This window comes from Triticum urartu, chromosome 6A (assembly GCF_056163025.1).
Source record: "Triticum urartu cultivar PI428250 chromosome 6A, HENAU_Tu73, whole genome shotgun sequence".
Classification (NCBI taxonomy): Eukaryota; Viridiplantae; Streptophyta; class Magnoliopsida; order Poales; family Poaceae; genus Triticum; species Triticum urartu.
Window position 1 is genome coordinate 9,050,330 of NC_141878.1, and position 14,454 is coordinate 9,064,783.

The 14,454-nt window shown below is 42.3% G+C and overlaps 1 pseudogene; it reads left to right on the forward strand.

Annotated features, from left to right (window-relative positions):
* The first annotated feature begins 287 nt into the window (after nt 1-287).
* LOC125516334 (homeobox-leucine zipper protein TF1-like) overlaps nt 288-14,454 on the forward strand; it is a 97,369-nt pseudogene continuing 83,202 nt past the window's right edge.

Below are 14,454 nucleotides of genomic sequence, written 5' to 3' on the forward strand. Positions count from 1 at the left end.
ACATTTCAAAACACATCTTGAAGATTGATTGATTGCAAATATGTCTTATAATGGAGTCCTTATGCGATGCACAATTACAAGTATGAAGTAGATGGTGTTGGCCTATGGTGGTGATGGCGGCTTTGGAGATGGAAGTGTCGGCGACTAAGGTTGATGAAAGGGGATGATGATGGTTTTATTTTGGCTTCGTTCGACTCTCTCCTATGTTGACATTTTGATGGGGTCCCCTTTACAAAAGTTGTTCAGGTAGACGAGCTGCCTCGGAATCCACGCGGTGCCCATATGGAATGCCGTCTTTTGGTCTGTGGCAGCTGGTGCGCCTCCTGGTGATTGCTTCTTCCTTCATTTCCATTCCTTTCCATGTTCTCACATGATTTCTTCCCTTTTTAGCCCATTTCATGTGGAAACACATCAAAAAGAGTATTATGGAATTCATTGCATTCTTTAGTCATTAGTAGCAATATCGGAGCGAATATCTCTATTTAAACTAAGGGTGAATGTGTGTAAAAATATCACTCATCAGTATGCTAGTGAGGGACTGGCCACTAGCCGAAAGGGGGGAATGGCTAGAGTAGTATATTTATGGAGACCCCCTGCTTTTGTGACAATATTGAAGGCCATACGTATACTCATGAAGTAAATAGAGTATATCCCACACATTCAGCCACTCAGTATGAATTAGGCCTGGATTTAATTGGTAGCATTAATTGTACTCCCTACAATATATCTCATCCAGCCTGTGAAATTAATAGGACATGTTTTTAGTGTACCAAAGTGAACCAAAAGATTTCCCATATTCCTCTTATTTAAGAGCAATGGAATAATGAGTCGCTCTCTCTCGCTTTCTCTCTCTGCCTCTCTCTCTATTAATTGGTAGCATTAATTCACTCACTACAATATATCTCATCCAGCCTGTGCAATTAATAGGACACCTTTTTAGTGTACCAAAATGAAGAAAATTATTTCTTATATATTCGTCGTATTCAAGAGCAATTGAATAGTTAATTATTCTCTCTCTCCCCCCCTCTCTCTCTCTCACCAGGCGCTACTATCGGGGTTTAGAAGCCAAGAAGAAAATCCGCATATAGGTGGCATCTATAAGTAGAAGAAAAGATGAGGGGAAACAACATAACAATACTCCATCCTTGAGTGAGTAAACACTATAACAGTTTATAGGTTGTGAATTCTCTCAAGCTTGCAGTGGATCATCTTGCTGAGGGTGTCCACTCGTTGATGGCGAGAAAGATTGGAGAAGTTCATGATGGGCATACCACACAGTCGGTATAATTCCTTCCCCATCTGTAATGATGGCTAGTTGAAAGTTTTCTTTCACACTTTCTTGCTACTCCAAAGATTAGTATCATATTTTATTGTTGGAAGAAATTTATGAGAACATTATGGTTTGTATTTCCTAGGAGAAATTGAAATAGATCTTGCACGTGGCTTTTATTTGGCTATTCATTAGGAAATATTGAAATATATCATGGAATTCATCCATCTAGTTTTAGATAAGTGCGACCTTACTTGATTGATAGACTGTTGTTGTTTCTTTATATTGACTCCAACATGTTTCTCCTAGATCTGCTTATACAGAGGTATTCCCTCCGAGTTCTTAGGCCAGTCTCTCAATAGAATCTTGTACCAATATCAGTTTTATCAAAAACTATGGATTCAATCTAATCAACATAATCCTTCTTTACATTCTCAAAATCCACAACTCTACTGCTTAATTGTGTGAGGCTTTCCAATTTCAATAGCTCACATGCACATACATTAGTAGAGAGACCCGGAGTAGACCTTGTGGACAGAACAACTAATTGAAGACAGATGCCAGTGTGGCCACGAGACATTATTACCAGTGGGGTTGCGAAGTGAAACTGACCAAAATATTAAATAGACTTGAGCCTAGGAAAATAAAATATGAGGGGGTAGCTTTTCATTGTTAGAGTTGTAACTCATTCTTCCCAATAAATTACCATTGGATTTTCAGGCACTTTTTTTCAAGAACCGCTGTTGTAAGTCGTTGATTCTATGTTCATAATAGGACCTACAAGCATCGGAAATTCATTTTGAAAACTAACACATGTGATCCTTTATCTAGAATGGCCTCTTCTATGGAACATGTACCACCTAGTGTATCACATAATTTGTTTCCATGTTTGTATCCTTTTTGTCCAAACACATAGAACAAGGGATAGGCAACTCTATGTCCCAAGTGGTTAGTATAGAAATGCAACAATCGGGTTATAGAACTTTGTTTTAACATGAACAAAACATTATTTTAAGTGTCTTGGGGGTATAATAACAAAATTAACTTGTGGAGTAACTTGTTTACTTTTGAAGCTATTAGTATTTTGAAACCAGTGAAAATCTTAAAACGGACGTACCATTTTGAATATCAGAATGACAGGTCACAGGCAAGGAACCGTCGAGCACGTGATGTTGAATTTGGAATATCAAATAGCAACAGAAGCACACTTGGGGGGAACTCCTCTGATGACCAACATGGCATTGAGACCCCACAAACAAAGAAGAAGTACCTACAGAGGCTCACTGGTCATCAGAGCTACATACTTGAAGGGTCCGGTTCCTACTATAGAACATGGTTAATTTCAAGTTATAATTTTATGTTCCCTCAGATTCATATTAATTATCACTGATTTAGTACAAAGTTGTACTAAATTAGTGACAATTAGGTTGGATCGATGGGAGTATTATGTGTATTTTAATTATCACCAATGGCTGCTTTATACTCAACAAGTATTTAGTTGAAATGCCATATAACATACTTGTATACTATCAATAAACAATGAAAAAGGAATACAAGACTCAACTATATGTAGTTAGTTTTAAGAACTTACAGTGTCTACCCAATTTTCATTTTCTCCACTGAATGAACAATTTTTTCGGCATATGTGAACACCCTGATGAAAATCAAAGGAGGAGGTTGAGTGAATCAACGGGCCTTGCAATGCAACAAGTCAAGTGTTGGTTCCAGAACAAGAGAACACAAGTGAAGGTCTGGTTTAAAATAGTTTTACATGTAAAATCTCAATGATACAGTTGGTCATCATTTAGATCACTATTAAGTATGCATCCATCAGATAGTACTAAGTTGTGATATCTTCACTTCTTATTTACAAACTAAATATATATGTAGCATCATAGGATCTAAAATAGAAAGGTGCATTATAAATTTATTAATCACTCTTTGTACTTGTACCTTGGCACAAACTTCAGCATCTGACCGAAAAAGAGGAGAGCTATGGACTAAAAGTGCAGAATGAAATGTTGAGGGATGAAAACAAGAGTCTTAAGATGGCACAGAGGAATGCACTTTGCCCCACTTGCATCGATTTACCAACAGAAAATCATCACTCTAGAGAGATGCGATTGCTAAAGGAGCAAAATGAGTGGTTAAAGCAAGAGGTGCGTCAGAAAAACAAGCCCTTCTAGCATTTTCAATTAAGTTTGAAGCAAACACAAATTTTTCTCGCAGATTATGGCCCAACTTTGATATCTTTATGCAATTATAATAATTAAGTTACCAAGTATTATAAAAGGTTGTATCCCAACTTAATTTTTTATCCTTTTTAAAAAATTTCCTCAAATTACTAATGTTGTATTCTTTGGTTGGCAGATTTTGCAGTTGCATGGTGAAAAAGATGCAAGCTCAAACCATTATGCCCAAGTTAACCCATACGCAAAAACTGTTGTTGCGTTACAAAATGACATAGATATGATTACTGAACTAGTTCAGAAAGCGTTGCATGAGTGTCATTTTGTCTAACGTCAATAGCCCTCTATGGTTGTCTGTCGCTGTCCTTGATGGATCCTTTGAAATATTGAACAAGATGAAATATGCTAAAAAATTTGGTGGAGACAATAGTGCTAGTATAATTGGATTCAAGACCGAGGCTACTCGTGCTAATGCTATTGTCATGATGGACGCCAAAAATATTGTGGATTATCTCATGGATACTGTAAGTTGCATATAAACTGTAACAAACATTTTTGTGAGGGAAAAACAACATACATTTTTTTCCTTGTCAATGATGCTATCTCATGTCACACGCAAGCTGATTTCAGTCTTAAATAATTGCAGGAGTGTTGTGCGTCATTATGTCTTGGAATTCTATATAGTGCAAAAACCACTAAGGTTTACAAGTGGCCTACTAATGCAGACTACAATGGGGCCATGCATGTATTTGGTATGTATGCTTTATTTCTTTATGTATTAAGAAAAATATGTTTTTTCATGATTGCAAATATATCATACAAAAACAATACCAAATATATTGTTGGCAAAACATGCATATCAAGAAATTAGTTTGTCTCATTACTCATTGGTTTCCTTCTTTATGGTTGCTTGAAAACAACAGATGACAACTGAGACGATGTTCCCATCATCTCTAGTACCATCTAGGAAATGCACATTCGTCAGGTACTGTAGGGTGATACAAAATGGCAAAGTGGCAATTGTTGATGTGTCTTTGGACGATGTTCACGGTACCTTCTCCAACTGCCGCAAAATGCCATCAGGAGTACTAATTCAAACCATGGGTCCCAACACCTGCAAGGTATGGTAAAAGTAACAGATAGTAATGAACTTCTACCATCTATGGTGTCGACACCTTACCCAATATATGATTTTCTCGTAAATATTTTTGGTAGATCACTGCTATAGAACATGTTCAAGTAGAAGATATGGGTATCAATGAGCTCTACTAGCCATGTATTAGTGGGCTCATGTTCGGAGCTAGGCGTATTGTGACGAGCATCGCACGACAGTGTGCACGTATGAGAGAACTCTGCTATGTCACCAAAAGAGTTCTAAGCGGTAATTGCAACCTAAAACTATTCAATTTCTTAAACTCTGAAAACATATCTTTAGAAACAAGATTTTCTTCATTTGTTTGTTTCAGCCAACTCAAAGGGGAGGGAGACCCTCATGAAGCTAGCAGATGACCTGCTCATGAATTACACTAGCAGCATCACTACCATCCCCGAGGATGCATGGACCATTATGTGTAGCGTTGGTACAGATGATTATATCAAGATAGCATACAAGAGGAATATCAACAGTAGAAACACTGCCATTGTGTTTGTGAGTGCGTCATTCCATCTACCAATGCCACTTAGGGTAACATTTGATCTGCTCAAGAACAACTTGCTGCGCCCAAAGGTATGCATGCCTAGCGCTCCAATAACACTGTGGGCACATAAAAATCACTTCTCTACAAGGCTAGTCATGTACTCATGTCATGTGTTATTCACATAGTGGGATGTGCTAGTTAATGGTGGTGTGGTGGGAGAGGAAGTCCAAGTTTCCAGTGGCATACAACCTGGCGATGCCATCTCCTTACTTCATGTCAAGGTACCAAATACATCCAGTTTCAATTTCAAGATTCCTCACTTTCCCATATAAATCTTGCATATCACTCAATTGACCCAAGTATATATCTATGACTGATCAGCCCGTCACACAAATCAAGGAGAACATCATGATCCTCCAGAATAGCTGCTACAATGTGTTAGGCTCGTTCTGTTGGGGAACGTAGCAGAAATTCAAAATTTTCTACGCATCACCAAGATCAATCTATGGAGTAATCTAGCAACGAAGGGAAGGAGAGTGCATCTACATACCCTTGTAGATCGCTAAGCGGAAGCGTTCAAGTGAACGGGGTTGATGGAGTCGTACTCATCGTGATCCAAATCACCGATGATCCTAGTGCCGAACGGACGGCACCTCCGTGTTCAACACACGTACAGCCCGGTGACGTCTCCTACGCCTTGATCCAGCAAGGGGAGAAGGAGAGGTTGGGAAGACTCCATCCAGCAGCAGCACGACGGCGTGGTGGTGGTGGAGGAGCGCGAGACTCCAGCAGGGCTTCGCCAAGCACTACGAGAGACGAGGAGGGAGAGGGGTAGGGCTGCGCCAACAGGGAGAGCAAATCGTGTGTTGGGCAGCCCCCATACCTCAAGTATATATAGGGGGAGGGGAGGGGCTGCGCCCCACCTAGGGTTCCCTCCTAGGGGTGGCGGCAGCCCCTAGATCCCATCTGGGAGGCGGCCACAAGGGGGAGAGGGGGAGGCGCACCTAGGGTGGGCCTTATGGCCCATTTGCCCTAGGGTTTGCCCGCTTCCCCTCTTGGAGGCGCCTTGGGCCTTGGTGGGAGGTGCCCCAGCCCACCTAGGGGCTGGTCCCTTCCCACTATTGGCCCATGTAGGCCTCCGGGGCTGGTGGCCCCACCTGGTGGACCCCCGGACCCCTCCGGTGGTCCCGGTACACTACCGGTGATGCACGGAACACTTCCGGTGGCCAAAACCATACTTCCTATATATCAATCTTTACCTCTGGACCATTCCGGAACTCCTCGTGACGTCCGGGATATCATCCGGGACTCCGAACAACATTCGGTAACCGCGTACATACTTTCCCTATAACCCTAGCGTCATCGAACCTTAAGTGTGTAGACCCTACGGGTTCGGGAACCATGCAGACATGACCGAGACGTTCTCCGGTCAATAACCAACAGCGGGATCTGGAAACCCATGTTGGCTCCCACATGCTCCACGATGATCTCATCGGATGAACCACGATCTGAAGGACTTAATCAACCCTGTATACAATTCCCTTTGTCTATCGGTACGATACTTGCCCGAGATTCGATCGTCGGTATCCCGATACCTTGTTCAATCTCGTTACCGGCAAGTCTCTTTACTCGTTCCGTAACACATCATCCCGTGATCAACTCCTTGATCACATTGTGCACATTATGATGATGTCCTACCGAGTGGGCCCAGAGATACCTCTCCGTTTACACGGAGTGACAAATCCCAGTCTCGATTCGTGCCAACCCAACAGACACTTTCGGAGATACGTGTAGTGTACCTTTATAGCCACCCAGTTACATTGTGATGTTTGGCACACCCAAAGCACTCCTACGGTATCCGGGAGTTGCACAATCTCATGGTCTAAGGAAATGATACTTGACATTAGAAAAGCTTTAGCATACGAACTACATGATCTTGTGCTAGGCTTAGGATTGGGTCGTGTCCATCACATCATTCTCCTAATGATGTGATCCCGTTATCAACGACATCCAATGTCCATGGTCAGGAAACCGTGACCATCTATTGATCAACGAGCTAGTCAACTAGAGACTTACTAGGGACATGGTGTTGTCTATGTATCCACACATGTATCTGAGTTTCCTATCAATACAATTCTAGCATGGATAATAAACGATTATCATGAACAAGGAAATATAATAATAACCAATTTATTATTGCCTCTAGCGCATATTTCCAACAGTCTCCCACTTGCACTAGAGTCAATAATCCAGTTCACATCGATATGTGATTAACACTCAAGGTCACATCCCCATGTGACTAATACCCAAAGAGTTCTGGGTTTGATCATGTTATGCTTGTGAGAGAGGTTTCAGTCAACAGGTCTGCAACATTCAGATCCGTATGTACTTTGCAAATTTCTATGTCATCTTGTAGATGCAACTACTACGCTACATTTGGAGCCATTTCAAATAACTGTTCTACTTGGAGCTATTCTAAATTGTTGCTCCATTATACGTATCCGGTATCTCTACTCAGAGCTATCCGGATAGGTGTTTAAGCTTGCATCGACGTAACTCTTTATGTCGAACTCTTTATCACCTGCATAACCGAGAAACATATCCTTATTCCTCTAAGGATAATTTGGACCGCTATCTGGTGATCTACTCCTAGATTACCTTTGTACCCTCTTGCCAGATATGTGGCAAGGCACACATCAAGTGCGGTACTCAGCATGGCACACCGTATAGAGCCTATGACAAAAGCATAGGGGACGACCTTCGTCCTTCCTCTTTCTTCTGCCATGGTCGTGCTTTAAGTCTTAACTTCATACCTTACAACTCAGGCAAGAACTCCTTCTTTGACTGATCCATCTTGAACACCTTCAAGATCATGTCAAGGTATGTGCTCATTTGAAAGTACCATTAAGCGTTTTGATCTATCCTTATAGATCTTGATGCTCAATGTTCAAGTAGCTTAATCCAGGCTTTCCATTGAAAAACACTTTCCAAATAACCCTATATGCTTTCCAGAAATTCTACGTCATTTCTGATCAACAATATGTCAACAACATATATTCATCAGAAATTCTATAGTTCTCCCACTCACTTCTTTGGAAATACAAGTTTCTCATAAACTTTGTATACACCCAAAATCTTTGATCATCTCATCAAAGCATACATTCCAACTCCGAGATGCTTACTCCAGTCCTTAGAAGGATTACTGGAGCTTTGCATACTTGTTAGCATCTTTCAGGATTGACAAAACCTTCCGGTTGTATCACATACAACCTTTCCTCAAGAAAATCGTCGAGGAAACAATGTTTTGACATCCTATTTGCAAGATTTCATAAATAATGCAGTAATCGCTAATATAATTCCAACAAACTCTTAGCATCGCTATGAGTGAGAAAGTCTCATCATAGTCAACTCTTTGAACTTGTTGGAAAACATCTTAACGACAAGTCGAGCTTTCTTAATGGTGATACTTACCATCATTGTCCGTCTTCCTTTTAAAATCCATATGTACCTAACAGCCTTACGACCATCAAGTAGTTCTTCCAAAGTCTACACTTTGTTTTCATATATGGATCCTCTCTCGGATTATATGGCCTCGAGCCATTTTGGAATCCAGGCCCACCATCGCTTCTCCATAGCTCGTAGGTTTATTGTTGTCTAGCAACATGACTTCCAAGACAGGATTACGTACCACTCTGAAGTAGTACGCATCCTTGTCATCCCACGAGGTTTGGTAGTGACTTGATCTGAAGTTTCATGATCACTATCATAAGCTTCCACTTTAATTGGTGTAGGTGCCACAGGAACAACTCCCTGTGCCCTGCCACACACTAGTTGAAGAGACGGTTCAATAACCTCATCAAGTCTCCACCATCCTCCCACTCAATTCTTTCGAGAGAAACTTTTCCTCGGGAAAGGACCCGATTCTAGAAACAATCCCTTATTGCTTTCGGATCTGAGACAGGAGGTATACCCAACTGTTTTGGGTGTCCTATGAAGATGCATTTATCCGCTTTGGGTTCGAGCTTATCAGCCTGAAACTTTTTCACATAAGCGTCGCAGCCCCAAACTTTTAAGAAATGACAGCTTAGGTTTCTCTAAACCATAGTTCATACGGTGTCATCTCATCGGAATTACGTGGTGCCCTATTTAAAGTGAATGTGGTTGTCTCTAATGCCTAACCCATAAACTATCGTGGTAATTCGATAAGAGACATCATGGTATGCATCATATCCAATAGGGTGCAGTTATGATGTTCGGACACACCATCATACTATGGTGTTCCAGGCTGTATTAGTTGTGAAACAATTTCCACAATGTCTTAATTCTGTGCCAAACTCGTAATTCATATATTCATCTCTATGATCATATCATAGATATTTTATCCTCTTGTCACGACGATCTTTCAACTTCACCCTGAAATTACTTGAACCTTTCAATAATTCAGACTCGTGATTCATCAAGTAAATATACTCAACATCTACTCAAATCATCTGTGAAGTAAGAACATAACGATATCCACTACACACCTCAGCACACATTGGACTGCACACATCAAAATGTATTACTTCCAACAAGTTGCTTTCTAGTTCCATTTTACTAAAAACGAGGCTTTCAGTCATCTTGCCCATGTGGTATGATTTGCATGTCTCAAGTGATTCAAAATCAAGTGAGTACAAACGGTCCATTTGCATGGAGTTTCTTCATGCATATACACCAATAGACATGGTTCACATGTCTCAAATTTTTCAAAAAACGAGTGAGCCCAAAGATCCATCAACATGGAGCTTCTTCATGCGTTTTATACCGATATGACTTACGTGGCAGTGCCACAAGTAGGTGGTACTATCATTACTATCTTATATCTTTTGGCATGAACATGTGTATCACTACGATCGAGATTCAATAAACCATTCATTTTAGGTGCAAGACCATTGAAGGTATTATTCAAATAAACAGAGTAACCATTATTCTCCTTAAATGAATAACCGTATTGCGATAGACATAATCCAATCATGTCTATGCTCAACGCAAACACCAATCTCGATGGTAGAGGGAGCGTGCGATGCTTGATCACATCAAGCTTGGGAAAAACTTCCAACACATATCGCTAGCTCACCTTTAGCTAGCCTCCGTTTACTCCGCAACCTTTTATTTCGAATTTACTAACACTTAGCAACCGAACCGGTATCTAATACCATGGTGCTACTAGGAGTACTAGTAAAGTACACATTAACACAATGTATATCCAATATACTTCTATCGACCTTGCCAGCCTTCTCATCTACCAAGTATCTAGGGTAATTCTGCTCAAGTGGCTGTTCCCCTTATTACAGAAGCACTTAGTCTCGGGTTTGGGTTCAACCTTGGGTTTCTTCACTAGAGCAGCAGCTGATTTGCTGTTTCATGAAGTATCCCTTCTTGCCCTTGCCCTTCTTGAAACTAGTGGTTTCACCAACCATCAACAATTGATGCTCCTTCTTGATTTCTACTTTTGTGGTGTCAAACATCGCGAATATCTCAAGGATCATCATATATGTCCCTGATATATCATAGTTCATCACGAAGCTCTAGCAGCTTGGTGGTAATGACTTCGGAGAAACATCACTATCTCATCTGGAAGATCAACTCCCACTCGATTCAAATGATTGTTGTACTCAGACAATCTGAGCATAAGCTCAACAATTGAGCTTTTCCCCTTAGTTTGCAGGCTAAGAAAATTGTCGGAGGTCTTATACCTCTTGACGTGGGAACGAGCCTGAAATCCCAATTTCAGCCCTGGAAACATCTCATATGTTTCGCGACGTTTCAAAACGTCTTCGGTGCCGCAACTCTAAACCATTTAACTGAACTATCACGTAGTTATCAAAATGTGTATGCGAGATGTTCGCAACATCCACAGACGACGTTCGAGGTTCAGCACACTGAGCGGTGCATTAAGGACATAAGCCTTCTATGAAGCAATGAGGACAATCCTCAGTTTACGGACCTAGTCCGCATAATTGCTACTATCAACTTTTCAACTAAATTTTCTCTAGGAACATATCTAAACAGTAGAACTAAAGCGCGAGCCATGACATAATTTAGGAAGACCTTTTGACTATGTTCAGGATAATTAAGTTCATCTTATGAACTCCCACTCAGATAGACATCCCTCTAGTCATCTAAGTGATTACATGATCCAAGTCAACTAGGCCGTGTCCGATCATCACGTGAGACGGACTAGTCATCATCGGTGAACATCTTCATGTTGATCGTATCTACCATACGACTCATGCTCGACCTTTCGGTCCTCCGTGTTCCGAGGCCATGTCTGTACATGCTAGGCTCGTCAAGTCAACCTAAGTGTTTCGCATGTGTCCCGAGGCCATGTCTGTACATGCTATGCTCGTCAACACCCGTTGTATTCGAACGTTAGAATCTATCACACCCGATCATCACGTGGTGCTTCGAAACAACGAACCTTCGCAATGGTGCACAGTTAGGGGGAACAGTTTCTTGAAATTTTAATGAGGGATCATCTTATTTACTACCGTCGTTCTAAGCAAATAAGATGCAAAAACATGATAAACATCACATGCAATCAAAAAGTGACATGATATGGCCAATACCATTTTGCTCCTTTTGATCTCCATCTTCGGGGCTCCATGATCATCATTGTCAGCGGCATGACACCATGATCTCCATCATCATGATCTCCATCATCGTGTCTTCATGAAGTTGTCTCGCCAACTATTACTTCTACTACTACAGCTAACGGTTAGCAATAAAGTAAAGTAATTACATGACGTTTATATTGACACACAGGTCATAAATAAATTAAGACAACTCCTATGGCTCCTGCCGGTTGTCATACTCATCGACATGCAAGTCGTGATTCCTATTACAAGAACATGATCATCTCATACATCACATATATCATTCATCACATCCTTTGGCCATATCACATCACAAAACACTTGCTGCAAAAGAAGTTAGACTTCCTCTAATTGTTGTTGCAAGTTTTTACGTGGCTGCTATAGGTTTCTAGCAAGAACGTTTCTTACCTACGCCAAAACCACAACGTGAATTGCCAATTTCTATTTACCCTTCATAAGGACCCTGTTCATCGAATCCGATCCGACTAAAGTGGGAGAGACAGACACCCGCCAGCCACCTTATGCAACTAGTGCATGTCAGTCGGTGGAACCGGTCTCACGTAAGCGTACGTGTAAGGTTGGTCCGGGCCGCTTCATCCCACGATGCCGCCAAATCAAGATAAGACTAGTAACGGCAAGATAATTGACAATATTGACGCCCACAACTACTTTGTGTTCTACTCGTGCATAGTAACTACGCATAAACCTGGCTCTGATACCACTATTAGGGAACGTAGCAGAAATTCAAAATTTTTCTACGCATCACCAAGATCAATCTATGGAGTAATCTAGCAACGAAGGGAAGGAGAGTGCATCTACATACCCTTGTAGATCGCTAAGCGGAAGCGTTCAAGTGAACGGGGTTGATGGAGTCGTACTCGTCGTGATCCAAATCACCGATGATCCTAGTGCCGAACGGACGGCACCTCCGTGTTCAACACACGTACAGCCCGGTGACGTCTCCTACGCCTTGATCCAGCAAGGGGAGAAGGAGAGGTTGGGAAGACTCCATCCAGCAGCAGCACGACGACGTGGTGGTGGTGAAGGAGCGCGGGACTCCAGCAGGGCTTCGCCAAGCACTACGAGAGACGAGGAGGGAGAGGGGTAGGGCTGCGCCAACAGGGAGAGCAAATCGTGTGTTGGGCAGCCCACACACCTCAAGTATATATAGGGGGAGGGGAGGGGCTGTGCCCCCACCTAGGGTTCCCTCCCTAGGGGTGGTGGCAGCCCCTAGATCCCATCTAGGAGGCGGCCACAAGGGGGAGAGGGGGAGGCGCACCTAGGGTGGGCCTTATGGCCCATTTGCCCTAGGGTTTGCCCGCTTCCCCTCTTGGAGGCGCCTTGGGCCTTGGTGGGAGGTGCCCCAGCCCACCTAGGGGCTGGTCCCTTCCCACTATTGGCCCATGTAGGCCTCCGGGGCTGGTGGCCCCACCTGGTGGACCCCCGGACCCCTCTGGTGGTCCCGGTACACTACCGGTGATGCCCGGAACACTTCCGGTGGCCAAAACCATACTTCCTATATATCAATCTTTACCTCTGGACCATTCCGGAACTCCTCGTGACGTCCGGGATATCATCCGGGACTCCGAACAACATTCAGTAACCGCGTACATACTTTCCCTATAACCCTAGCGTCATCGAACCTTAAGTGTGTAGACCCTACGGGTTCGGGAACCATGCAGACATGACCGAGACGTTCTCCGGTCAATAACCAACAGTGGGATCTGGATACCCATGTTGGCTCCCACATGCTCCACGATGATCTCATCGGATGAACCACGATCTGAAGGACTTAATCAATCCTGTATACAATTCCCTTTGTCTATCGGTACGATACTTGCTCGAGATTCGATCGTCGGTATCCCGATACCTTGTTCAATCTCGTTACCGGCAAGTCTCTTTACTCGTTCCGTAACACATCATCCCGTGATCAACTCCTTGATCACATTGTGCACATTATGATGATGTCCTACCGAGTGGGCCCAGAGATACCTCTCCGTTTACACTGAGTGACAAATCCCAGTCTCGATTCGTGCCAACCCAACAGACACTTTCGGAGATACCTGTAGTGTACCTTTATAGCCACCCAGTTACGTTGTGACGTTTGGCACACCCAAAGCACTCCTACGGTATCCGGGAGTTGCACAATCTCATGGTCTAAGGAAATGATACTTGACATTAGAAAAGCTTTAGCATACAAACTACATGATCTTGTGCTAGGCTTAGGATTGGGTCTTGTCCATCACATCATTCTCCTAATGATGTGATCCCGTTATCAACGACATCCAATGTCCATGGTCAGGAAACCGTAACCATCTATTGATCAACGAGCTAGTCAACTAGAGGCTTACTAGGGACATGGTGTTGTCTATATATCCACACATGTATCTGAGTTTCCTATCAATACAATTCTAGCATGGATAATAAACGATTATCATGAACAAGGAAATATAATAATAACCAATTTATTATTGCCTCTAGGGCATATTTCCAACAGTCTCCCACTTGCACTAGAGTCAATAATCCAATTCACATCGATATGTGATTAACACTCAAGGTCACATCCCCATGTGACTAATACCCAAAGAGTTCTGGGTTTGATCATGTTATGCTTGTGAGAGAGGTTTCAGTCAACGGGTCTGCAACATTCAGATCCGTATGTACTTTGCAAATTTCTATGTCATCTTGTAGATGCAACTACTACGCTACATTTGGAGCCATTT